This window comes from Chionomys nivalis, chromosome 1, assembly GCF_950005125.1.
Source record: "Chionomys nivalis chromosome 1, mChiNiv1.1, whole genome shotgun sequence".
Lineage (NCBI taxonomy): Eukaryota > Metazoa > Chordata > Mammalia > Rodentia > Cricetidae > Chionomys > Chionomys nivalis.
Window position 1 is genome coordinate 39,707,783 of NC_080086.1, and position 27,958 is coordinate 39,735,740.

At 38.8% G+C, this 27,958-nt stretch overlaps 1 protein-coding gene across 3 annotated transcripts in view; it reads right to left on the reverse strand.

Annotated features, from left to right (window-relative positions):
- Grm7 (glutamate metabotropic receptor 7) overlaps positions 1 to 27,958 on the reverse strand; it is an 897,233-nt gene that overhangs the window by 713,753 nt on the left and 155,522 nt on the right. The window lies entirely within an intron of this gene.

The following is a 27,958-nucleotide window of genomic DNA, read 5'->3' on the forward strand; positions in this document are numbered from 1 at the left end:
AGGAAAGAACCCAATACTATTATTCTACTAATGTGGATATGTAGTGGCAAGTTATTTGTATTTTGATTAAAAAAAATCTTGCCTGAAGACCAGAGGCAAAGCTAAAGCCACTAAAGGTCAGGCAATGGTGACACACACCTTTAATCCCAGAATTTGGGAGACAAAACCAGATGGATCTCTCTGAGTTCAAGACTACCCTGGGCTATACAAGATCAGTGGAGCAACAATTTCAGGTAGTGGTGGCTCACGGCTCACACCTTTAATTTAGTCCTAGGAAGTCACAAATCTTTAATCCCAGAACTAGGGGGAATATAAAATGGGAGGAGAAAGAGGCCTAATCTGCTTAATTTGCAGTCACTCAGCCTTGGTAGAGTTAAAACTTTTCCAGTGACTTGGATGACTTGCTTTTCTGGTTTTTGAGTTGTACCCCAATTTCTGTCTCTGGGTTTTTATTATTCGTGCTACATGGATATAGTGTTAAATCGTCTACTAGTGACTTATCATTTTAACTACTGATTAATGAATCACTCTTCATCATAGAAGCTTCTATCTGTAGTATAAGATGGCTAAGTCACAGAAAGTAAGAAAGCATAGAATGCTCAGTCTAAACAGAACATGCATACTGTTCTCTCTGTCTCTCTCTCTCTCTGTCTCTCTCTCTCTTTATCTCTGTCTCAAGACTCAGGGACAATTGAAGAAGCAAGGTGTAGGGGAGTATAAAATGTAGAGCAGTGGAAAGAAGAAGGAAAAAGTGTCGTATGAGCACATGAAGGCAGCTGTATAAATGCATTCACAGTAACCATGACAGCATGCACAGATCTAAAGATTCAAGCCAGACCAAATCCCAGCATGTTTATGAAGTTTGCATCACTTGTAGAGAAGCTACTGGCTGTTATTAGCTGCTGACGGTGATGGTTTGGGTGAATGGAGAACACTGTGTTACGTGACCTAGCTACCAAAAGTAAATGGCTGGGAATGTACCTTGAGGGTTACACCTAGCTCTCATTTGGAACCATATCTTCTGTTGTCTGAGCCACTGAAATATGAGAAGTCTGGAACTCTGCCCTGCTTTCTTAGCTGCAGGAACTGTAAACTGGAATAAAACTTTCATCCTTTAAGCTGCTCTCTCAAGACTTTTCTCAGAGCAGTGAAAAAAAAAAAAACAATTATTTCATGTTAGAAATTCAGAGCAATATGTAAGAATAAGTATAAAGCTATCTTAAAACAATCCCTAACTCTGAGTGAATATATGGCAAGTTGCCCAAGAGTCTCTATATATAAAAGGAATGCCATATTTCCCTCCATTTAAGGTGGAAGTCTTTTTTGGTTTAATTCATTTTGTTTGTTTGCTTTTGTTTGTATGTGTGTGTTGTCATTTTTGTATCCTGAGATAGAGCCTCATTCTGTAGCCCAGACTAACTTAGAATTCACTATATATCCCAGGCTGATCTCAAACTTATGTCAATCCTGTGGCCTCAACTTCTTGAGGGCTAGAATGACAGGTGGGAGCCAGGTTATAAGAATTTGACTGATTTTCACACAGGCAAACATACAGTATTCAGAAAGAGATACTCTACGATTGTCCTTTCCATGGACAACTGCCTATACAAAGCATTTGATTAGCCTATAGACATTTTGGTACTGTGCCATACAGATTTTGTACTTCATCAAAGAAAGTATCAACAACATTGACATATATCAAATTATGAAAGTCAGCTTTAAATATTTTATGGTCATGGAGCAATGCCAACAACAGATCAAAAGCACACTGCTTCCTCCCCTATCAGCATTCACAGTTAGTGAGCACACTCTTCAGGAAATGTCACCTGTGTACACATGAACTTCTATAATAAAAGAAGAAGAAGACAAGTGGGCCTTTGTGATTGTTATTTGACATCCAGCATTAACAGGATAAGAAGAGAGTTCCTCAATTGATTCCAGCTCAAGACTGTCTGTCAACAAACATTATTTTCTAAACCAATCTGTATCCTCTGATGGGTTAAACAAAATCAATCAACAAGTGAATATAATTGAGAATTGAATGAAGAGATGGGAGAAAATTGGGTCCTGGAAGTACTTGAGCCAGATTAAGTTTGCCTTGAGAACTTGAATGTGAAAGTGTTCAGTCTAGGAAAAACATAAAAAAGTTACATTAAATTGGAGATGATATCAATAATTTTCCACATTTGAAAAAGAGAAACAGATGCACTGCAGCAAAATTCTGAATTGGATGATTAAAGGGATAAGTTGTAAGCCCTTTAAATTAAAAATATGATCATAGTGAATTAGTATTGGCTAATAAAAAGTCACTGTGAACTTTTTCCTGCATTAATTTCAAAGAATCATACTTCTGATGAATTATAGAATAGCAGAATTAGAGAAATAATTTTAAGTGTGTTTTCTCATTAAAGTATATATTCTGTCATAAGGAATATCCCAGTGACAGAAATATTTACGTAGTAAAGATCACCCTTGTCTTCCTACCAGAAGAGAATTTCCATTTATATTCTATTCTGTCCATGGTTATATGCATTCAAAATGTGGAAAATTTCTAAACATATTTCAGCTGTCTGATCAAAGGAGTTATCTGAAAATACAAATTGAATGGCCATACATTATCAAGTCTGTGATTGGTTAACTGAGTAGATGCAAAATATTGATTAGTGAATCAGTGCCAGTCGGAAGTCAGGTCTCATGAAAATCTTCCCTGAACTATCTCAATCAATATTTTTACCTGTGACTTGCTGATACTATAACTTGGCAACCTGTGTTTTATGATGATATTGATGTCAGTCATTCTGACAATATTATGACAGCACATTTTCCCAAAATGTATTGAGTGCTTGGAATGATGGACTAAAGCAAATAAGACAACAGGGAGATGTCTGAGTGATGAAAATGAATTCTGAAGATGGGCAGGTAAAGGCATGTGCCTCTAGTTCCAGCTACTGCTGACGCTCATGTGAAAGGACTATATGAAAATCTAGTATGAGGTTACATGGTAAAATTTTACACACACACACACACACACACACACACACACCATATATAGAGAAATATGAGGAAATGGCAATGAGAGAGGAAGGAAAGGAAGAAGAAAGAGAGAGAAAGAGAGAAGGAATGTGCCTTAGCATTAGTGGCCTCATCTGTGGATATCCATGATGGCCAAGGTGGTCAGGAGGATGGAAGCATGTTGTTTCTTCTGTGTGTTATCTCTGCTCTTGCCCAAGGTGAGATAAGATGTTGTTTCTGTTTTCATGTGAAAGTATTCAAAAGTAGAATCATCATACAAAATATTCTTTGAAGCTGGGCGTTGGTGGCACACGCCTTTAATCCCAGCACTCGGGAGGCAGAGGCAGGCTGATCTCTGTGAGTTCGAGACCAGCCTGGTCTACAAGAGCTAGTTCCAGGACAGGCTCCAAAACCACCGAGAAACCCTGTCTCGAAAAATCAAAAAAAAAAAAAATATTCTTTGAATTCTGCACTATAAGTCATGAAGCACTATGAGCTCTGAAAGTTAAGAGTAAGTCAACTAAGTATCATGACTTCTCCCAACTAAAGATTTCCCAGCACTTTAGCCCCACAGATCCCAAATCTGATGTGGGAGTGATTTCTTTCTAATCTGTTGCTTTCATTGGTTAATTAATAAAGAAACTGCCTTGGCCCATTTGATAGGCCAACCCTTAGGTGGGTGGAGTAAACAGAACAGAATGCTGGGAGAAAGAAGCTGAGTCAGGCAGTCTCCATGATTCTCCCACTCCAGATAGATGCAGATTAAGATCTTTCCTGGTAAGCCAGCTTGTGGTGCTACACAGAATATTATAAATGGGTTAGATCAATATGTAAGAGCTAGCCAATAAGAGGTTGGAACTAATGGGCCAGGCAGTGTTTAAAAGAATATAGTTTCCGTGTAATTGTTTCAGGTAAAGCTAGCTGGGTGGCGGGACGCAGCCCAGCCCGCTGCTCTCATTACAACATAAATCTGTGCTGAAGTCTGACGGCAAGAACTACCTGAAGGTATTGAAAGAACAGGAGCTGGGGATAAAGAGTAGCATAGAAACAAGGAGAATAGCGGGATTATTATTATTGTGAGCATAGTGTGGGAAAATCTACACTTTGTGTAAGTGTGCTTGCTTCTGTGCACACTGGATAAAGTTGTTTGATACTTTCTGATTGGAAATTCATGGGACATCTTGGTTTGAAGTCTCCTTCTAAAGATCAGGGTCCCAGTGGGGTTTATGTGTTAGCATTTCTAGTATAATGCCCCATGAAACTTATGGAATCCACAAAAAAACTCCCTTTAAGCAACAATGAACTAGATTAATTCTTGAGACCCTAGATAAGAGAGATAGGCAACTAGATGAAGATTATATCGACAGAAATTAAGAAACGTACCCACTGTGAAAGATTATATTTTCTGCTACAAGAAATACTGAAGCTCACTGGTCACTCAAAACTCATTGAGTGTGTTCGAAAAGGGTTAAGATTAGAACATTTTTAAGGCAAAAATTTGATGATAAATCAAACTTCAAGCAAGTGAGTTTTATAAACTTGCATGTTTGGAATGTGGCTCTAGAAGAGATTTAATGAATTAGTGAAAACAACATCAACATAGGCCAGTGGTGGGGAGAATTCCGAACTAATGAGAGAAACATCAGCTATTTATTCATCAGCAGATAGTTATATGGAATATTTGCTGTATGCTTGCATATGTGATTCACTGAAAACCATCACTTTAAAGGCCATAGAGACAAATAACTGGATAAAGAGTTTGTTGCACGAGTGCAAAGATCTGAGTTGATTCCAAGCACCCAAATGAAAGCTCAGTGAGGCAGTGTACATCTGCAACCTCAGTGCTGGTGGGAGATGAGCAGAGGAGGCAGATGGACACAGTGCTGGTGGGAGATGAGTGGAGGAGGCAGATGGATCCAGTGCTGGTGGGAGATGAGCAGAGGCAGATGGATCACTGAAGCTCCCTGTCCAGCCTGTCTAGCCAATTAACAAGTTCACAATTCAAGGGGACACCTTGGCTCAGAACATGATATGAAGAGTGATGGTGCAACATTTTCTTTTTCTTTTTTCTTTTTTTTTTTTTTTTTTTTTTTGGTTTTTCGAGACAGGGTTTCTCTGTGGTTTTGGAGCCTATCCTGGAACTAGCTCTGTAGACCAGGCTGGTCTCGAACTCACAGAGATCCGCCTGCCTCTGCCTCCCGAGTGCTGGGATTAAAGGCGTGCGCCACCATCGCCCGGTCGGTGCAACGTTTTCAACACGGATCATCATCCTCTATACAGGTTCACACATTTGCATGTGTACCTGCACACTCGTAGGCACACATTGCATGAACACATAGACACCACGCAAACACATAATGCCAGTATTGTAGACGTCTCTAAGGAACTCAATATTCACTCCCACTGATAAGCATTCCAAAACGTTGAACTAAATGACAAGTCACCAACCTGTAACTTCACGGGCGTCTGTGCTCCAAAAGACAGATGAGCAAGTAAGATCAGAGCCCGCAGAACAGACTGGACTATGGTTTGTCTAGGATTCTCAAAGATTCTTTTCCTGCACCTGTAACATTTCTTCTGGACTGAGTTTCAGCTTTGGGGTGAGTGACACTTCCTAGCTGAGAAATCTATGTCTTCCATGTCGTCTTATCAGGGCATATTCAACATTACTTACACATCTTGTACTTTCTGTATTGCCATTGTCACAAGCAGAAAACTGCTACTACAGACGTATTAGCAAATGCACCTCAGTAGCCCCTCGTCAGGGAATAGTTTGTCACAGATGCTCAGGATGAGAAGGCTGCTTTGTACTTCAGTGCTCTTCATTAGAGAAATAAAGACACAAATAGAATTTCTTAATCCATATAATACCTGTCACAGAACATAAAAGAAGAACCTTTACATTTTCATTTAACACCAAACCAATTTCCTCCATGTCATCTGCCTTCCTATATGGTTAGCGTTGTGTGCCTCATGCTACAATGTGACAGGAATAAAGAAGTCTCAGGTTTAGTTCAAGTTCTTTCTGACAACTCCCTTGTCACAGTTTTTTTTTGAAAGAAATCCAGCATGTGATACTAGGTTTGTATACTCACTCTTCCATCCTTTCAAAGGACGGTGATTTTACAATCTGAGGCACTGAAATATGAGGCAGACGTCCTTGAACTTCAGATCTATCAGAGCTCCAAGTCACTGGGCCACACCACTAAGATTCCCTAACTCAGTGGGTCCAGGATGCAGCCTCGGAAATTTCATTTGTTTTGCTTCTCATTGATGCTTTGGAAGGTAGACCAGGAGCTCATATAGGCTCGTGATCAATCACTGAGCTGCAGCCTGAGTTTAAGAGGATATATTTCCAGCTCCCAGGAGAAGATGAGATTATTGGCCTCTGCTGATATCCATTTTAGAAATTCCACTGTCATAAAAGTTAATACAGGTGTTAGGATTAGTAATAAATAACAGCATGGTTTCGGGGGCTGCTATGGTTTGAATGTGATAGGTCCTGAAAAAGTTTGTGTGCTAGATGCTTGCTGCCCAGTGTGAGGTCACTTAGTTGGTGGAATCTTGAAGAGGTGGAGCACAGAAGAAAGTCACTACAGAGTTAATGAAGTAACTACTCCTTTGATGTCACTGAGAAGCAGACTAATTACCTAAGAGTTTAACTGGATACTAGAGCACAGTGCTACAGAGGCAGGCTAAGCTACTGAAGACATGCTCAGAGACTAAATGCACTTGCACCACTTGCATAGGACCCAGGTTTTGTTTTCATCTCCCCACATTAGGTGTATCAGAAATACCTGTAACACTAGTTACACTGGGGATACTATACCCTCTTCTGGCCTCTGCAGACACCTACATGAATGTGTCCCACACACATACAAGCACACACTCAGACACACAAAATAAATAATTCAAACAAGAAAACTAAGTGACAGTGCATAATCTATTTACCTTTTCTGTTTAAATTGCTTGTGTTTGCTCCATGCCATTTACATGACACGATAGAGGGAATAGACCCTTACCAGATGTCAAACACCCGTGGCTGTCTGAGCTCAGACTTTCAGCCTTCACACCAGGAACCAAGATAAATCTCTTTCGGTGAGTCATGAACAAGGTCTTTTGAATAAATTCTAAAATTTTCAAAGCCTCAATCTTTTTAATCAGTGAAACAATTTGACAATTAATTTTTTGTTACTTTTGAGAAAATTAGAAAAAATGCTTAGAAAGAAAAACAGTAGCCAATGCCGTCCTATGAAAAGCAGTTACAGTAATGGTATCATGTAGGTGATACAGGTCAGAGTCTAAGACCACACACCTAATTTGGAAGCATCTCAACCTATAAAGCTCCTCCCCAACCATTTATGAACCTTGTCCTAGTAGCTATTTTTTTTTTCAGCAGCAGCTACAAAATAGAGTTCTACTTTTCCTGTCTCTCAACTACTGGTAAAAATCTGCTGGAGAATTTTGCCAAGGGAAAGAGTAAGGGGGTTGGGAAAGCTGCTGATGCTTCCCAGATAAGCAAGGGTTGGGGAGTGGAGAGGGAACATCTAGATTCTTAAGAAGACTTATCCATAAGGCTGTGTGGTAATGAAGACCTCTGAGCTTTCTTGCTCAGAGAGCTAGAGAGTGGAAAACAGGCAAACCAAGATCGTTCCTAAGTACAATCCAATAAAAAAATGAATATCCTCGGTTAACTTACTCAGGTCCTAGCATCCCATGAGGATAGAGCTAAGATGCTGCCGTTGCTATGGATAATTCATCATTAGTCACCAGGGGGGCTTCTATAAGAGCAGAGAAAACTTTTATTACTATGCATTCCAATTTACTGACTGAAGTGATGCTATTTATTATCATTCACTAGCAGAAGGGAAAGTGGTTACCTCTTTAATATGGAAAGCAATTAGACTTCATCTAAATTAGTGTAGCTAAACTGGAGTACTCGATGCTTAGAATGCATTTCCATGCTTATGAGGTCTTGGTTTATTATTTAATAACTAGAGACTTGGAAATCCGCTGCCTACTCTGAGTACAATCTCTCCTTTGTGGTTTCTATGACGACTCTTCCCTTTATTTTAGAACACATTAAAATCAGATATGTGGCTGTTGCTCCAGTAACAGGTCCCACTTCTGGAAAAATTAAAAATATTTGTATCAAATGCATTTTCCCTATTCTTACAGGTACTGAGAAACTTCTTGGTGGATTTGAGTTTCTTCTATCATCCAGACGTGGTATGTTTAATGTTTTTTTCACTCCCTCAAAAGATGTGGAGAGCTATTTCATGTTTCTGCAAAGAGTATCTCAGTTCTAAGACAGGAACAGTTTCAGGTGATGCCAACTGTGCATGGCCAAGCATCAGGCTACAGGCAACATTAGAAATTATTTAATACACAAGCTTATTATATTTAAGAATTTCAGTAGGTAGAAGCAGGACTCTTGTGTTGATGAGGAGACCATAGTAAATTCATTTGTACATACACACATACACACTCTTCTTGTAGATTACCCAACTATGTTCTTAGCCAGTGCAGTCTAGCATCTTGAGTCTTCCATCTCCGTTTCTTCCAATGAAAATACAAGAAAACCGATAAGCATCTAGTCAGCCACTTATTAAAGCTCATTAATTTATAGAAACACATGTAGCTACACTGGGAGAGATACATACATGCTTGCTGCACAAAAATAAATACCTGAGTTTGATCTCCAAAACTCAGGTGAGGAAGCCAAGATGATGGCACACACCCACAACCCCAGTGCTGGGGAAGTGAAGGTTAGGAGGATTCCTAGGGTTCCCTAGCTATCCAGCTTCATCAAATCAGCCAGCCCTAGACCAGTGACAGTAACTGTCTCAAAAAATAAAGCGGTGACTGAAAAATGATTCCTGAGGTTGATAACAGGCCTCTACATGCACATATACACATGGAAAAACAAATTTATATACTTATATTTAATATATTATACATTATTTAATATGAAATATTTCTAGTTATTTACCGGAGACAAATGATGCAGCTAAGTATTTAGTTGACCAATACTACAAATATTAATACACACCTTAATCCTCAAAGATAGTTGGCTCCTCATTACCTCTGCTTCCATGGCTACTCGATTAAAATTATTAAGGGGCCACAGTGTGAGATGGCTGCATGAATGGAAAATCAGACTCAAGGCAGCCTATTCCTCGAATATGCAGTCATCCAGTTCTGTGCTCTCATTATATAAATGTCAGGAATGATTGTGGTCAGATCCATTTGAAACATGGATGAGCTCATGCTTTGCATGCTTTGCCTGAATGTTATTCACACTTTGGGGCTGAGTCTGTAACTGCTATTTAGCATAATAGCAAGTTATGCCAACTTTCCCAAGTATTTAGATGAGTAGTGATTAATATCACAAAATTGTGGAGCACTAAGAAAGAAATTGAAGACTTGTACTATTTCCTTATTAAATTGGGAACCCTTTCCATCCACTCAGAGAAATTAAAGTATATAGAACGTGGTTATAAAATGTCCACTTTATGTTCAATTAGTTCTTCACCTAGTTAAAATTGAATGGCACTCGGCCATCTGCCCTCTCTCAGCTGATATTCATGATGATCTCAATGTAAAAGGTGGAGAGTCTATGATCACTGGATTCTATAATCATCTCCTATATCACAGTCAAGGCACACAAGACACATCCTCACCCAACAAAGTCACTGTGTCACTCCTTCCCATAAATATATATTTATAGCTGTAGAAATTACATTTTAACATAGCTCTTTTTTTTCTGTTGTTATTTCCCCTTCTCTTCAAGACTACTCTAAACCACTGACCAAGATTCCATGGTCAGCCTCATCTTATCTCATTTTCAGGAATATTTATTATAGCATTTATAAGTTATAACATGACGGCTGCTAAATTACAGGTCATAAAAAAAATGGAGTCAGGGAAGTCTAGATTTAGATCCTAGACCTATTCTGTCCACTCTGTCCATACTCCCTGACCTCATACATGTTAAATCATTTCTCTCAGCCTGTTTTCTTGCTTGTTAAATAGTGACACAGTTACCAACATTTCTTGTGAAAACAAAACAGAATGACTGACACATCCATAACTTTAACAACAAGTCCTGGCATACTCTGTACATTGGCAAACAGGCACAGCAGCTCAAAATTGAGCTGCATTTTGTGTCTGCCAGGTGTCAACTGACTGGACATGTTACTCACGACACTAAAAAAGTGGTTCTCAGATTTTTCTCCAGTGGCCCCAATATTCAATATATTTTATATGTCTGCCATGTATATATTGTCATAGGGAAGCAAGTCACCGTTATTCTTTGATAATTTCACAACTAAAATGAAATGCATCATTTTGAGGGCCCAGACAATACATGTGGGGTGGCTCTGCTGTAGTAATTCAAATGAAGGTCAAAATCTTTAATAGTTTAAAAGCAGTCTTTTCAAAGTTGGTAGACTTTCAGAATCACCTGGGGCAGCTTGTGATGAACACAAGCTTCTATTCTTCACTAGGAACTACTAAACTTCAAGAGATGGACTCATAAAAAAATTATGCTACCCACATAATTTGGATAATGAGACTACTTTGGAAACAAATGTACAATGATGAGATGAGATCATGGGAGGAACCTTGTGTAATTTCACCTAGAGGACAAACTTTCCCTTGGTCTACGCTTGACAAGTTCCTTTACTTAGTTGTATGACTGTGGTGCCAAAGAGACAACAAGGCTTGGATAATCAAATCCATGATGAATGCTAGTTGAAACGTCCCAACTTTATAAAGGGTGTGTGCACATACTTATGGATAGTATGGACAATTGCTCATTGGTATTTCAATCAATGATCCTTTATACCTAAGATTTAAAGCAATTTCTAGAAAGATGAAATCTTAGAAACATAATAAAGTCATGGATGAATAGAATTTGTTTTATGCCATCACTTCCATCTTCTAAAATCACTTACCTTTGAGAGCTTCTGCTTGCCTGCTTAGCCTGAAGTTGAAGGGTGTCCTAGGTTGCCTGGTATGGTGTGCTAAACTCCAGACACTGAGAAAAGTGTGATGATTGGCCTCTTATGCATATAGGGAGAAATTTAAAATGTGAGTAAATAAATACAAACATGAGGGTGACATGAAGAGAACACTTGGAGATTGAAGAGTGACCTCAGAAATATTTCACACGAGGCTACTTTTAGAGGAAATCTGCATTGGAGTTTCAGATAGACAACTTCTGCTTGGGTGCTGGGACTCCAAACTCAGGTATTCATGCAGTAAGGCAGACACTTTACAGACCAACCCATCTCCCCAGCTCTAAGTCTTAGTTGTAAAATAGGTGTCATTAGACTTGGAGGAAAGGGCGTATTTTCGAACTGGGTTTGTTGCTAATTTCTCCCAAACTTCTAAATTAGGTCTCACGGGATGATACTCCTTAAAACTGTCCCCTCATATTCTGAGCAACAAGATCAAAGGAAAATTAAAAGGCCTTCAAAGCAAGCTTAGAGTCAAAATCCCTTTAACCCTTGTTTATTTCTCCTTCTTCTAGGGCAGTGAGAAGCTTTCTCCAAAATTCTATTATCTGCTTAAGGTCTGAATCTGCCAAGTAGGAAGAAATTAAGCACATCCTTTTCCTGAGCTGTTATTGAGGAAGCACATATCACAGCAGGAAAAAGACCGTAAACACACCTGGACAGACCTGCCCACACCGCTGTCCTCAGTTCCACGGGTAATCAACAACACATCATTGTTTGTTCTGAAAACAGTCTTTGTCTTCTGTCACTGTATGATTTCCCATCCAAATATGAACTAAGAGCAACCTTGTTAAGTTTATTATCTGGTGTGTTTCTGGTGTATTCAGTAAATACATTGACCTCCCTTAAAATCTGTTACTCCTCATGTGTAAAGTTTTGCCATTGCCCATTCTCCCCACACCACCACAGAAGCAGGGGAGTGGAAGTTCTAATAACATTTACCTACTAGGTAATCAGTCTCCTGGGATTTGTCCCATACTGGATTCTTCCTTCCTTTCCATGAATCTGTCTCCCACCGTCCTTACTGATCTTGATCCATTTCATGCTGCAAACCTTCAGTGGGTGGAAGGAGAATTTCCTTCATTTCTTCATGAGCAAAAATTAGGATTAATAAAATGTATATTAGATTCTATGTCTTTTAATGCCTTTAATCCATTACCCCCTTTCATCTTCACATAACCTTGAAATATCACAATATGGAGCCTGTTCCTGTTCTCATGTCTAGCCAAATAACACACAGCATACATTCCGGAGCAACTCCAGGCAGTTTGGGCTGAAAACCATATTTTCCCATAGCTTCTTAATCAGTTATGCATTGAAGGGTGAAGTATAGATTTACATACTTTTCTCCAGCAAAAGCCCAACATATATTTTCTACAGAAGAGTCATTATTCTAAGTTTAAGATCACATTGTTCCACAAACTGACTTGCAGAATTAATGCCCACTGCTGCTGACATCTATGTGAGATGTCCTTTACATAGTTCAGAAAACCAAGCACTTCATATGTAATATTCATCTGCAGATCTTTCCCTGAGACACATAAATATTGATTACCACTTCCCTGAATTTCTGTGATCAATGGTAGGTTAATGGGTAGGGCACAGGTTAGAAGACACTTAATTCTTAGTTGAGTTTCTTTGACTAGGCCACTAAATCTCATCTGTGTTTGATTGATTTGTTTTTCTTTAGAATATAAATAGTTATGCTATGCTCTGTGCTACACACTAGAGATAAATTAGTAAACAAAATGGAGCCAGGACATAAGATACATAAGGGACACAAAATTGAGTCACATGTAATTATATATTTTTGTTACTTATAAATTATAGTAACACCTTACTTATTCTTAGAACATTAAAGTTTAATTAACACCCAGTATTAGCAAATGCAATGCTAATAAAGGAAAATAGCTAGAAAGCTGAAGCCTTTAGGGGAACATTATTGGAAAGCTATTTGGAATGAAAATTGCAATAGATTTTAAGTATGAAGACTGTGAGAATAGTCAGGGAACATCCAAGTGAAGTTAAGGAAAAGAAATGTATTATGGGTAGAAAATAAGAGAGCATTGATAAGCAATACTAGGTGTGAGAGAAACTGATAAGTTGATGGAAGGTTGTAAAATTAGACAAACAAAGAAAATACATTAAAAAGGACAGGATAGTCACGCCAAGAAGAAATCAATGTAATCATGTGTGGCTACCAGACCCTGTAGTTTTTGCGTCTGTGAAAACAGGACAGTTGTATATTTATTTCACAACTTTTTTTTTTTAATCTTAAGAATAATGAGCCAGGACTGGAAAAATATATAAGTCTGGACATGGTAGATGATTTTGAGGAAACAGCTTTTTCTAGACAGAACAGGGCTGATACACATATGAAATCCCAAGAGACTACGGCAGTACACACAAGACCTGCACAGGTTCAAGCCAGACAAAATCTCAGCATGGAGGAAGGGACCTGGGCCCAAAGTCCCACCCCTAGCCTGCAGAGAGAGGAAAAATCAGGTTTTGCCAGTGAAGTGGCACTGGGTCTATTAACCACATTCTAGGGCAGCCTTCATGTTCAGAAACAGTTGCCAATACCCAGAAGACTCCATGGTTTGGGTTGTTTTGCCTTGGTTTTGTTTTTTGTTTTTGCTTTTTGTTTTTTGGTTTGTTTGTCTTGTAGTGTGCTGTTTTGTGGTTTGATTTTTTTTAAATTTTGTTAAGTGAGAGAAGGATCTGGAAAGAGTTGGAGGAGGGGAAAATAAATACATTGTCAAGATATACTAAATTCTCAAAAAACAAAAACATAAAAAATTATGGACATTTAAAAGAAAAATTAGTGGCCCGGAGAAATGACTGAGCAATTAAGAACACTGACTATTCTTTTAGAAGCCCCAGATTTGATTCCCAAAACCTCCATGACAGCTGACAACCACCTTGATCTCCAGTTCTAAGGGATTTGGCACCTTCTTCTGGCCACAACAGACACTTCATTCATGTGGTCCATAAACATACATATATATGAAACAAAAATACACATAAATGATTTTTGACATTTTTCTTTTATTTTTCATTTTATAATTATATCATTTACCCTTTCCCTCTCCTTTCTTCAAACTCTCCTTCACACACACACACACACACACAAAACCACACACATAAACACAAAAACATACACAAACACCCAGACACTCTCCTTGCTCTCTTTCAAATCCATGGCCTCCTTTTTCACTAATTGTTACTTACATAAAAGCATATACATGTACATCTATATTCCTAAATAAATAAAGTCAGGTTGACCAGTCTGTATAATGCTACTTGTGATGTATGTTTCCAAGACTGACTATTGGGATTAGACAGCCAGTTGGTGCTCTCTTCTCTAAGGACAACTATTTCCCCCACTCCAGTATTCCATTGTTGCTTATAGCTCTATGTGTAGAATTGAGGCTTCTTGGAATTTGTCATTCCCTTTGGCATTTTCAATTTTGTTGTTCTTACTTAGCTTATGCTTACGCAGTCATGTTGGTGAAACTTTATGGGTTGAGTTCCTTATTATTATTGGAGATGCAATCTCACAGATTACTCCCTGATATCTGTCTGTTACAATCTTTCCACCCTGTCTTCCAAAAGGTTTCCTGAGCCTTATGTGCAGGGATGTTTTGTAGACATATCCACTATGACTTGGTACTACAACTCTCATAAATTCATATAAAAGAATCATGAGGTTGTATTTACAACCTTTAACTAAAATTATTTTCTAGTTCTTCTTTCAGTAAGAACAACACAGGATCATGGTTTTACTGCTTTTTCATTCTTGTGTCAAGAATGGTCCACATACAGTACAGAAAGGCAGGTAATTTAGCATTAGACTCCCAGAGACAGAGCTTCAGGTATACCTGACTCTGAACCGTTTGCTTCTAAATAATAGATGCTAGGCAATTATATGTCAGACATATTAATTATTCATTTGAATAATTTAAATTGATTTCAAATTATACTATATCATTTTCTATTACGTTTCAAAAAGACTGTAAGGAATCCATTAAATCTCAAATCATTATCATTAATTTTCATTAAGATACATGGACACCAAACACATTCAATCTCCTAAAGCTAGTGATTTCCAGTATTTGTCTGATCAGATTACTGTGAGTGTGAGCCAAATCCTGGCTCCTGCCCTTAATAGATCAGAAAAACAACCTGTGTATATAGATATTTTTAGTTATTATTGTACTACATGTATTATTTTGAGGATTTTTTATTGTTATAACTATAATGTAATGAACTTCACTGCTTTCATGGGTCCTGAGGGATGGCTCAGTGAGGAAAGCACCTGAAACATAGGACTAGCATCCTGACTTAGATTCCTGGAACCCTTGTAAAGGTGAATGTTTGCATATACACATCGTATCACACACACTAAAAATGAATTTTATTTTCACACCGGTCAGTGGCATAACTTTATTTAAGTAGTGCCCTAGACTGACAGTAGGAGAACCTGCATAGGACCAAACTATACCCTCTGAATGTAGGTGTCAGTTATGTGGTTAGATCTGATGAGGGGCAGTGGGACCTTGCTTACCCAAGGTGCATGAACCGGCATTTTGGAGCCCATTCCCTATGGTGAGATGCCTTGCTCAGCCTTGATACAGGGGGAAAGTCTTTCTTCTGCCTCAACTTGGTATGCCAGACTTTGTTGACTCACCATGGGAGGCCTTACCCCCTCTGAGGATTGGATGAGGGTATGGAACAGGTCAGGGAGAGGTGGTGGTGCAGGAGAAAGGGAGGGAGAAGGAACTTGGGTTGGCATGTAAAATGCAAATAAATAAATAAATAAATAAAGTACCTGTGCCTCTTGTGCTTGTAAATATACACTGTATATATATATTGCATATGTATATATAATATATATTATGTGCATATATGTTATGTATGTATGTACATATATTATATATGTATATACATCATATATCTATAATGTAATTTAAGAAGATGATATTTGATCTTAATAAAAATCTCAGTACCAGGCATACAAAATCTCCTTCTGAGTTGTTGAAGGAAACCCAAGAGACATCCAAAGCAACACAGGCTATTTCTCTTGCCACTGGTTTCCTCCAAAAATACTAAGGTGAGGCCCTATTGCTAAAGACATTCCATACTCTAGACACATGGTTTGGAGAAATCCAATTATATCTGACCTGGAGGCCACCTCCCTGAGGATTAGCTTTCATAGTGCTAGAAGGTGACATGCAAGCCGCCGAGGAAGAAAGGCGATTAATAGTCTTCTTCCTCAGCTGCAGTACCTAATAACCACAACAATCACCAAAATGGCAAGGTATCCACAAGGTGTGGTAGTGGCACTTACGTTCTGCCTTCTGCAAAACAGCATCTGTCTAATTGGACTTAAGGACTGTTCCATAGTAGAGAGTTCAAATCTGGCATGTGGCTTGTTAGAGCACAGACCTGCAGCTGAAGCATGATTAATTCCTGGAAAAGGGTCTCAGTGAGGAAGATATTGATATGAATATGCAATTCCTCTAAGAAAACCTGAAAGATGAAAGGTTTGAAATGGTGGAGGGATAAGTTTCTAGCTATAATAAGTCCTAATATAGCTAGAAAGAGAATAGCCCTTAAGTCGTGGCCACTACAAACCATCTTTGTCCCAGAAGCATTTAGAAGAAGGAATAAGTGACAGGCACCCAAAAGAAATGTGTTACTCAGGACATGGCCATGTTTTACTGAGTGTCAAGGCTCCAACTACACATATAACAGGAAAAACCCTTAACAGTGAAGAGTTTTACTGCTATACCCACTGGACACAGGGTGCCTGAAAAATTATCTGTGATTCTAGGGGTTAATGACTTAAACTCCCACCTGCAAACCTATGCAGCTTGTAACAGACAAAGCATGCGTGAGTCATAGTCCCCAGATTACTGGGTTGTATCAACTGCCATTATGTTCTTTGATAAATGACTGACGGGGTGCTGTCATAATCCACACTTTCTCCCACCATCCCCTTCTTCTTAGAGTGTAAAGTAGGTGATCAACTTTGAGAAACTGTTATTTAGTCATTTTCAGGGGGTGTATTGGGATGATCAATAGTCACAGGTAGTCACCTAGCTGCATTCTTTTAACCATGTAAGGTTATACAAGGTAGGTGTCATGAGCCAGGAAGGATATAAATACATCAACACATTATACTCTGATATTAGAGACTCCTACTACCTATAACTTAATGGCTGGCACACTAGAGTTTGCTTTTCAAATAAAAGTATTGAAGATGCCATTAACTCAGTCATGATCATTCACTAAGCTCCTCTGACTTGATCTTTAGATAATGAAGGATCTCTGACACTACAGGAAGTCAATGCTAGAATAAAATACAGGCAGAGTAAATCATGCATTTAGGAAAACCACTAATAGAAAATACCTAGGGAGAGAATGAGAGAAAAATGTATGGCAGAGGATGATAGCAGAGTCTGTTCAGAAACAACATTTGCACATGGTCCTGTGTGAGATTCATGGAGTGGGTGGTCCAGATTTACAGAAGTGATGGAGAAGAGTTTTGGGGAATATTTGATGTTTTTTGTTGAAAATACTTTTCAGGACATGCCCTCAGCAATATATAAACAAGGCACATCTTCAGTCATCTACTTGAACACCATGTAAAATTCAAAAATAAAGCACACAAGTTCTTCTAATAACAGAGGTGTATTGAACTCAAGTCTCCTCTCACTGTTTTTATAGTATATATAGAGTATGTCCACAGCCTAATTCTTAGAATATATGAACTTGTCACTCATTTGGCAAGAGAGAATTAAGGTCGTAGGTAGAATTATCACTGCTAATGTGGCCTCTTTGAGATAGGGGCATTATTCTGATGCTCCACAAGGGACCAATGTAACCATAAAGACCTCTTTAAGTGGAGAAGTAAGGTAAAATAGAGATGGACAGATAGAATGTGAAGAATGAACCAATCATTGCTGGCTTTGAACAATAATGCGAAAGGCCTCTATATTTTGGAAAAGGTAAGATATTAGTCACCCCCAGTGTAACCCTGTATCCTGTCACCAATAAACCTTTCATATACTCATAGCTTCTTCTAAATGAGTCCCATGGCTATAACAGACTGCTGTTTGTGGACAGTGTCATGGGTTGCTGTCCTCTCAATCTCTAGCCATGCCAAGGTTTTCATTTAGATGTTCTGTCCCAACAGTTATTCTACTGTGCCCAGCAATCTTTTATCATTGAGGGCCGTAGTCCATCTCTACTACCTATATCAACAGTTCTCAAATGACCCTACCACAGGGTCACATACCAGATACCCTGCATATCAGGTATAGACATTATGATTCATAGCAGTAGCATAAGTAGTGATGAAGTAGCAACAAAAATAATTTTATTGTTAGGAGTCACCACAACAAAAGGAACTGTATTAAATCTATATAATCACTATCATGACATATACCTTGTAAAAAATTAACTTTTCTCTGTGACGTAAACCTAGTTCATATGATCAGTATACATAATCAGTTTTATTTGCTATGGAAACACATTTACTGTATTAGATTTGCCTGACTAGTTTGGTTTTCTTTGCTTTGCTACTTAGAGAAGAGGGGTGGATCCCTCCCTACTGAGGAAGATTTAAGCATTAAGCCTTCCCTGACCTAGATGAGAGGAAACTCATTATTTTTCGTTACTGAAGATTCAGGCTTTGACTTAAATAAATCTGCTGTAAATAAAACAAAAAGGGGATTTGAAGAGGGGCCACTCCTGTTAGAAATAAGGAGGAAGTATGATTTTTCCACAGTTGAAAAAGATGCTGGGAAGATGCTATCACAGATACTTGAAGTGCCACTTACTTCATAAAGGAGTGGGCATGCTTCCCTGCTTTCTTTCTTCATGGATAGGATGTCTCATAGCATTGTCTAGCAGTTATAAAACGGTCCTCCATCACTGCTAACTGCTGTGGAGACTTTTGTTAGCTCATTCAGATACTGTTGCCCAGGAATGATGACATAATGGCCACCAGATTATAGCTGGTCACTTTTTGCCAAACTTCATATAAACACTCTGATATGGATCATATGGCCCCCTTCAAAAGATAAGTTTAGTTACTAAGCCTCAGATCTATGAATGTGATTTATTTAGAAATAAGGTCTTTGTTGAAGAAACTATGTTGATATACAGTTTTTAGGATGGGCCCTAGTCCAACATGACTGGTCTTAAACAAGAAGGAAATTGGGGGGAAATGCAAAGAAGGTCTGTGATGACAGCCAGAGAAACCAAAGTCATGCAGCTTTAAGTCGGGAACACCAAGAGCTTCCTGCTGTCACAAGAGACCGAGTCTCCTTCAAAAAAGATAGACATTGCGGGTTCCTCCATTTTGTATTTCCAATATCTACAACTGTAAGGGTAATGTTGTTTATAAGCATGTCATAGGATGTGGTGACAGCAGCCTTAGGAAACTAACATCCAGTCTTCAAGAGGAATCTTCTTGACCAAGAAGGAGAAACCCAGGACATCTACACACAGAAGCATAAGGAGAACCTTTTCTGTTGCCATGGTTATGTGGTGACCTCCGCGGGCTCCAGGAACTTTTGCATTCATGGACCAGTTCTACTAGCAACAATCCCAAGAACTGTTAAAGTCTTATGGCTTCTTACCTGTCAACTACAGAGCTGCAGGTTGGTTTCAAGTACCTATAAAAAGATGAAAGGCAATAGTCCCTCAAATGATTTCATGTCACATTCATAACTGCATAGATACAGAGATGATTGTGTTCATAGTCTGTGTTCAAGTATTTCAACCTCAATCTCAGATAAAATAAAGTTAAAACACTGTTCCTTTTTATGTGATATTTTTATTATTTTTATTGTACCATACATTTTTCTCTTCTCCCCTCCCTTCCTCCTCTCTCCCCTGCTATCTTCTTCGATGTCCCCCACACTTCAAATTTATTCAGGAGACCTTGTCTTTTTCTCCTTCCTATTTAGATACATTTATGTCTCTCTTAGGTTCCACTTTGTTGTCTAGGTTCTCTGGAGTGGTGGATTGTAGGCTGGTTTTTCCTTGTTCTATGACTAAAAGCCACTTATGAGTGAGTACGTATTATATTTGTCTATCTGGGTCTAGATTATCTCACTAAAATTTTTTTTTCTAGATCCCATTTATCTGCCTGCAAATTTCAGGATGTCATTTTTTTTTTACTGTTTTGTAGTACTCCATTGTGTAAATGTACCACATTTTTTTATCCATTCTTTGGTTTTGGGTTATCTAGGTTGTTTCTAGGTTCTGGTTATTATGAATAATGCTGCTATAAACATATTTGAGCACATTTATTTGTTGTATGATTGAGCTTCTTTTGGTTATACATCCAAAAGTTGTATTTCTGGGTCTTGAGGTAGGTTGTTTTCTGAGAAATCACCATATTGGTTTCCATAGCAGTTATATAAGTTTGCACTCCCACCAGAAATGGAGGAGCATTCCCTATATTCACATCCCACCCCCCAGAATAAGCTGTCTTCAGTGTTTTTCATCTTGGACAATGTGACAGATGTAAGATGGAATTTCATTGCTTTGATACGCATTTCTCACAGATCTTGAAAGAACAATACTCAACTCCATATGGAAAAAGAAACAAACAAACCAAAAGCAAGGATAGCCAAAGCAATCCTGCTTAATAAAGACACTTCTGGAGGTATCACCATCTCTGACTTCAAAATCTACTATAGAGTTATAGTACTGACAACAGCCTACTATTGTTATAAAAGCAGACAAGAGGGCCAATGGAATCAAATTGAAGGCCCGGATGTCAAGACATACAACTACGAATACCCGAGTTTTGACAAAGAAGCTAAAAATATAAAATGGAAGAAAGAAAGCATGTTCAACAAATGTTGCTGGCATAACTTGATATCAACATGTAGAAGAATACAAATAGACCCAAATCTATCATCATGCACAAAACTCAAGTCCAAATGGATTAAAGAACTCACCATGAAACCAACCACACTGAACCTCATAGATAAGAAAGTGGGAAGTACACTTGAACGCACTGGCACAGGAGACCACTTCCTAAATATAACCCCAGTAACATAGACACTGAGAGCAGTAGTTAATAAATGGGACCTCCTGAAACTGGAAAGCTTCTGTAAAGCAAAGGACATGGTCAAGAAGAAAAAACAGCAGCCCTCTGAATGCAATTCTATACTGTTCTCAAGGTACCTCCTACCTCCTGTCACTAATCAGTTACTCCTGCTGCAGTAAGAGTAGGAAGGCTGCATCTCTTAGAGCTGGAAAGACTGATAAATATCATGTTGTAATGTATGTTTTAAATGCACAGCCCTCTCCTGTTTTTCTTTGATATCATGTCATGTATGACAGTCTAGATAATGTAGTGTGCTATTTATTTCTGCATGAAGAAGCTTCTTAGAGTAGTAACACCCTGAGCAACACTAGCATACTGAATAAAAAGCACTGCAAAGGCTATAGGGGAAAAATCTATGGTACATGGCAGACGTTCAAGGAATATTGACTGTGATAGTTAATCTTGTCAGTTTGATGGGATTTAGAGTCAGTAGCCGCCAAGTCTCTGGGCATGCCTGCCAGGGATTATCTAGATCAGATTAATTGAAGTGGAAGACCTGCCTTGACTGTAGGTGGCATCATACCATGACTAGGCTCCAGGACTGAACATAAAAATAAAAGCCAGCTAAGCCTGAACATTTATCTCTGTGTCTTGTTTATAATTGCCTTCTGACTGACTGTTTCATGCTCTTGCTGTCCTGCCTTCTGTGCTGCAACAGGCTGTACCTTTAAACTGTGCACCAAGTAAATCTGTCTTTCTTAAATTGTTTGTGTCAGGGTATTTTATCACAGTAACTGATGTAACTAAGACGTTTACCAATCATGGAAAAGAGGAAACATATAGGAAAGACTGCACCATTGAAATGTACCCAGGGTTTGCTCTAGATTTCCTAACTAGGCTCAATTAGATAATTCATCAGAATTCATCAGCCTGTGCTACATAGTGAGACACTACATAAAAGCAAAAGGAGGAAAAGAAGGAGAAGAAAGAAGAGGAGGGGATTCAAGGAGAAAAATAAAGGAGGGAGAAAAAGACAAAGTCATTACTGAAAGCTTTATGAAATTTATTTAATTTGAAGTTCTTAAAAATTGTTGGGTATGTTAATCGTTTAGGCAGCTTTTATGAAATTCAAGACTCCCGACTAAAAAATCATGAAGTCAGCAGGTATGGGACTAATGGGAGTAATATATAGTTGAATAACAACATTCGGTGTTATAACAACATATTCTCCCTTGATTCATATGGTTGAACATCCAAGTCATGTTTTATTTTTCAGAAATGTACTTACTTTAAAGAAATTTTACATTTTACTTTATTATGTTTTATTTAAAATATACAGATTTTATTTTTAGATGCTTACTGTGCCATCTTATAATGATCACCGGAGAATCCCAAATGAATGTTTTGAAGCAGTAAATCAATCAGTGCTGTGTTTCGGATCCATTCACATACCTATGAATCACTGGAGGTCCTGTGAAAATTCTATCTCTGATGCCCTGCAGCTGTGCTAGACCTAGAATTCCATACTGAGGCTGATGCTTCCAGGGTACAGAACATATTTCCAGCAACAATACACTGCATCACTTTCCAAACTGTGACACATAACACAGACATCTCACAGCATGTTGCACCAAAAAGCCCTGTTGGTCCTAGAAACTTCATCCTGCACCTCATTACTTCACTACACTATAATATATGAAAAGTTGTTGCCAACACTTATTATGTTAAGAGACAGAGAATATTTGAAAGGCTGTATGCTGTAATTCTGAGAAAGGTAAAAAATGGAAACAGTCAAGTCAAAGTCAGAGCTTGACAGAGAGGAAGATATGAATAGGTGGGGAACAGGTGATTTTCAGGATAATTAATCTACTCTGTAAGATGCTATAATGTTGAGTAAGATGCTATAATGTTGAGTTTGATTATGTATTTGTTCATCCCATAAGGTGCATAGAGTGTATAATAGCATTGGACCTCATGGGGTGGTGGTGGTGCCCTCCTCAAATCCCAGCACGAGGGAGGCAGAGGCAGGCAGATCTCTGAGAGTTCAAGGCCAGCCTAGTCTACAGAGTGAGTGCCAGATACTGGGAAACCCTGTTTCAAAAACAATAAATAAATAAATAAATAAATAAGCATTAAACCTTATGTGAAATGTGGACTTTTTGATAATATTTTAGTATGTCCCCCTTTTGGTTTTCAAAAACAAAGTTTCGCTCTCGGCACCAGGAGAGACAGCAGTGGGGTGAGTTTGTGACCAGCTGCGGCGGAAGCAGCCCTGGACAGGGAACTCTGAAGTTCCTCATCCCCCTCCCTATACTCCCTGGGCTCCCTGCAGGGGCTCTACCCCCCCATACTGCCTCTCTCTTCTTGTCCCACCCAGCTTGCATCCAGAACCCTTCTTCCTTCTGTCCCCTTTCCTCTTTGGGCACATAACACCATCCAGCTCAGTCTGTCTGGTGCTGGGGGCAAATCCTCAGGGCAAGTAGGCAGGCGAGACCTCCTTTGTTTCACTGGCCTGCCTGCATCAACCAAGGTAGGTGGTTTGTTTACGAACTACCCAACCTGCACGGAGATCTGATCTCGGCACCAGGAGAGACAGCAGTGGGGTGAGTTTGTGACCAGCGGCGGCGGAAGCAGCCCTGGACAGGGAACTCTGAAGTTCCTCATCCCCCTCCCTATACTCCCTGGGCTCCCTGCAGGGGCTCTAACCCCCGCATACTGCCTCTCTCTTCTTGTCCCACCCAACTTACATCCAGAACCCTTCTTCCTTCTGCCCCCTTTCCTCTTTGGGCACATAACACCATCCAGCTCAGTCTGTCTGGTGCTGGGGGCAAATCCTCAGGGCAAGTAGGCAGAGGAGACTTCCTTTGTTTCACTGGCCTGCCTGCAACAAGCAAGGAGAGACATCACTGGAGCACCAGGAGAGCTATCACTGCAGAGAGCCATCACTGGGAAGGTACAGCAGTAGGCAAGGAGACCTGATCAGGTAAAAGAAGATCCGTAGGGGAGCATTCGGAGAAAGAGATGGGCAGGCGCCAATGCAAGAATTCACCTAACAATCTGAAAAACTATATGAAACCACCAGAACCCAGCGACCTCCCAACAGGAGGACATGAACACCTTAATCATGAAGAAGTAGATAAAATTGACTTTATGAAAGTGATTGACGCCCTTAAACAACATGTAAAAAATGCCCTTATAGAAATGGATGAGAAGTATAACAGAAAGTTTGAAGAATTGAGTAAATCAGTGAATGATACCCTAGGAAACCAAGGAAAAACAATCAAACAGATAATGGAAACAGTTCAAGACTTAAAAACTGAAATGGAGGCAAAGAAGAAAACACAAACAGAAGGCCAGCTGGAGAGTGAAAATCTAGGTAAACGAATAGAGACTACAGAAGCAAGCATAACCAACAGAATACAAGAGATAGAAGAAAGAATCTCAGATTCTGAAGATACCATAGAGAAAATAAACACGCTGATCAAAGAAAACAGCAAGGCCAACAAATTCTCATCACAAAACATTCAGGAAATATGGGACACAATAAAAAGACCAAACCTAAGAATAATAGGAATAGAAGAAGGAGAAGAAGCGCAGCTCAATGGTCCAGAAAATATATTTAATAAAATTATAGAAGAAAACTTTCCCAACCTAAAGAAAGATATACCTATGAAGGTTCAAGAAGCATACAGAACACCGAATAGGCTGGATAAAAAAAAAAATCCTCTCGCCATATAATAATCAAAACACAAAGCATACAGAATAAAGAAAGAATACTAAGAGCAGCAAAGGAAAAAGGCCAAGTTACTTATAAAGGTAAACCTATCAGACTTACACCTGACTTCTCTATGGAAACCATGAAAGCCAGAAGGTCCTGGATAGATGTACTGCAGAAACTAAGAGACCATGGATGCAAGCCCAGACTACTATACTCAGCCAAGCTTTCGTTCACTATAAATGGAGAAAACAAAATTTTCCAGGATAAAAACAAATTTAAACAATACGTAGCCACAAATCCAGCCTTACAGAAAGTAATAGAAGGAAAATCACTAACCAAGGAGTCCAACAATGACCACAATATCTCAGACAACTAGAGACCCTTCACCAGCACACCACAAAGAAGGGGAACACACAAAATTTACAACTTAAAAAGTGACCGGAGTTAACAACCACTGGTCATTAATATCACTTAATGTCAATGGACTCAACTCTCCTATAAAAAGGCACAGACTAACAGATTGGATACGAAAACAGGATCCCACATTCTGCTGTTTACAAGAAACACACCTCAACCACAAAGACAGGCACCTACTCAGAGTAAAGGGTTGGGATAAGGCTTATCAAGTAAATGGACCTAAGAAACAAGCAGGGGTGGCCATACTAATTTCTAACAAAGTTGACTTCAAACTTAAATCAATCAGGAGAGATGGAAAGGGACATTTTCTACTCATAACAGGAACAATTCATCAGGATGAAGTCTCAATCCTGAATATCTATGCCCCTAATATAAAAGCACCCATGTACGTAAAAGAAACATTGTTAAAACTCAAGGCAGCCATCAAACCGCACACATTAATAGTAGGAGACTTTAATACTCCTCTCTCAGCAATGGACAGGTCAATTAGACAGAAACCTAACAGAGAAATAAGAGAATTAATGGAGGTAAGGAATCAAATGGACTTAACAGACATCTATAGAATATTCCACCCAAATAGGAAAGAATATACCTTCTTCTCTGCAGCTCATGGAACCGTCTCAAAAATCGACCACATACTCGGTAACAAAGCAAACATCCACAGTTACAAAAAAATATTAATAACCACCTGTATCTTATCAGATCACCATGGATTAAAGCTAGAATTCAGCAACAATGCTACCCCCAGAAAGCCTACAAACTCATGGAAACTGAACAGTCAACTACTGAACAATATCTGGATTGAGGAAGAAATAAAGAAAGAAATTAAAGTCTTCCTTGAAGACAATGAAAATAAAGAAACAACATACTCAAACCTATGGGACACTATGAAAGCAGTCCTGAGAGGAAAGTTCATAGCACTAACTGCCCACTTAAAGAAAACAGAGAAAGCACACATTGGAGACTTAACAGCCCACCTGAAAGCTCTAGAAAAAAAAGAAGCAGACTCACCTAGAAGGGGTAGAAGACTGGAAATAATCAAACTGAGGGCTGAAATCAACAAAATAGAAACACAGAAAACAATTGAAAGAATCAATGAATCAAAAAGCTGGTTCCTGGAGAAAATCAACAAGATTGATAAACCCCTATCCAAACTAATCAAACGGCAGAGAGAGAATTTGCAAATTAATAAGATCAGAAATGAAAAGGGGGACATAACCACAGACACAGAGGAAATTCAGAGAATCATTAGATCTTACTACAAAAGCCTGTATGCCACAAAACTGGAAAATGTAAAAGAAATGGATGCTTTTTTAGATAAATACCATATACCAAAGTTAAACCAGGACCAGGTGAACAACCTAAATAGACCTGTTAGTCGTGAAGAATTAGAAGCTGTTATCAAAAACCTCCCTTCCAAAAAAAGTCCAGGACCAGATGGTTTCAATGCGGAATTCTACCAGAACTTCCAAGAAGACCTAATACCTATTCTCCTCAATGTATTTCACAATATAGAAACAGAGGAGTCATTGCCAAATTCCTTTTATGAAGCTACAGTAACTCTGATACCAAAACCACACAAAGACCCAACCAAGAAAGAGAATTACAGGCCAATCTCACTCATGAACATCGACGCAAAAATCCTCAACAAAATTCTGGCAAACCGAATCCAAGAACACATTCGAAAAATTATCCATTATGATCAAGTAGGCTTCATACCAGAGATGCAGGGCTGGTTTAACATACGCAAATCTATCAATGTAATCCATCATATAAATAAACTGAAAGAAAAAAAACCATATGATCGTTTCATTAGATGCTGAAAAAGTATTTGACAAAATTCAACATCCCTTTACGATAAAAGTCTTGGAGAGATTAGGGATACAAGGGTCATACCTAAATATAATTAAAGCTATATACAGCAAGCCGACAGCTAATATCAAATTAAATGGAGAGAAACTTAAAGCCATCCCACTAAAATCAGGAACACGCCAAGGCTGCCCACTCTCTCCATACCTCTTCAATATAGTTCTCGAAGTTTTAGCAATAGCAATAAGACAACATAAGGGGATAAAGGGGATTCAAATTGGAAAGGAAGAAGTTAAACTTGCATTATTTGCAGATGATATGATAGTGTACATGAGCGACCCCAAAAACTCCTCCAAAGAACTCCTACAGCTGATAAACGCCTTTAGTAATGTGGCAGGATACAAGATCAACTCCAAAAAATCAGTCGCCCTCTTATACACAAAGGATATGGAAGCAGAGAGAGAAATAAGAGAATCATCACCTTTCATGATAGCCACAAACAGCATAAAATATCTTGGGGTAACTCTAACCAAGGAAGTGAAAGATCTATTTGACAAAAACTTTAAGGCATTGAAGAAAGAAATTGAAGAGGATACCAGAAAATGGAAGGATCTCCCTTGCTCTTGGGTTGGGAGAATCAACATAGTAAAAATGGCAATTCTACCAAGGGCAATTTATAGATTCAATGCAATCCCCATTAAAATCCCATCAAAATTCTTCACAGATCTTGAAAGGACAATAATCAACTTTATATGGAGAAACAAAAAACCCAGGATAGCCAAAACAATCTTATACAATAAAGGAACTTCTGGAGGCATTACCATCCCTGACTTCAAACTCTATTACAGAGCTACAGTAATGAAAACAGCGTGGTACTGGCATAAAAACAGAGAAGTCGACCAATGG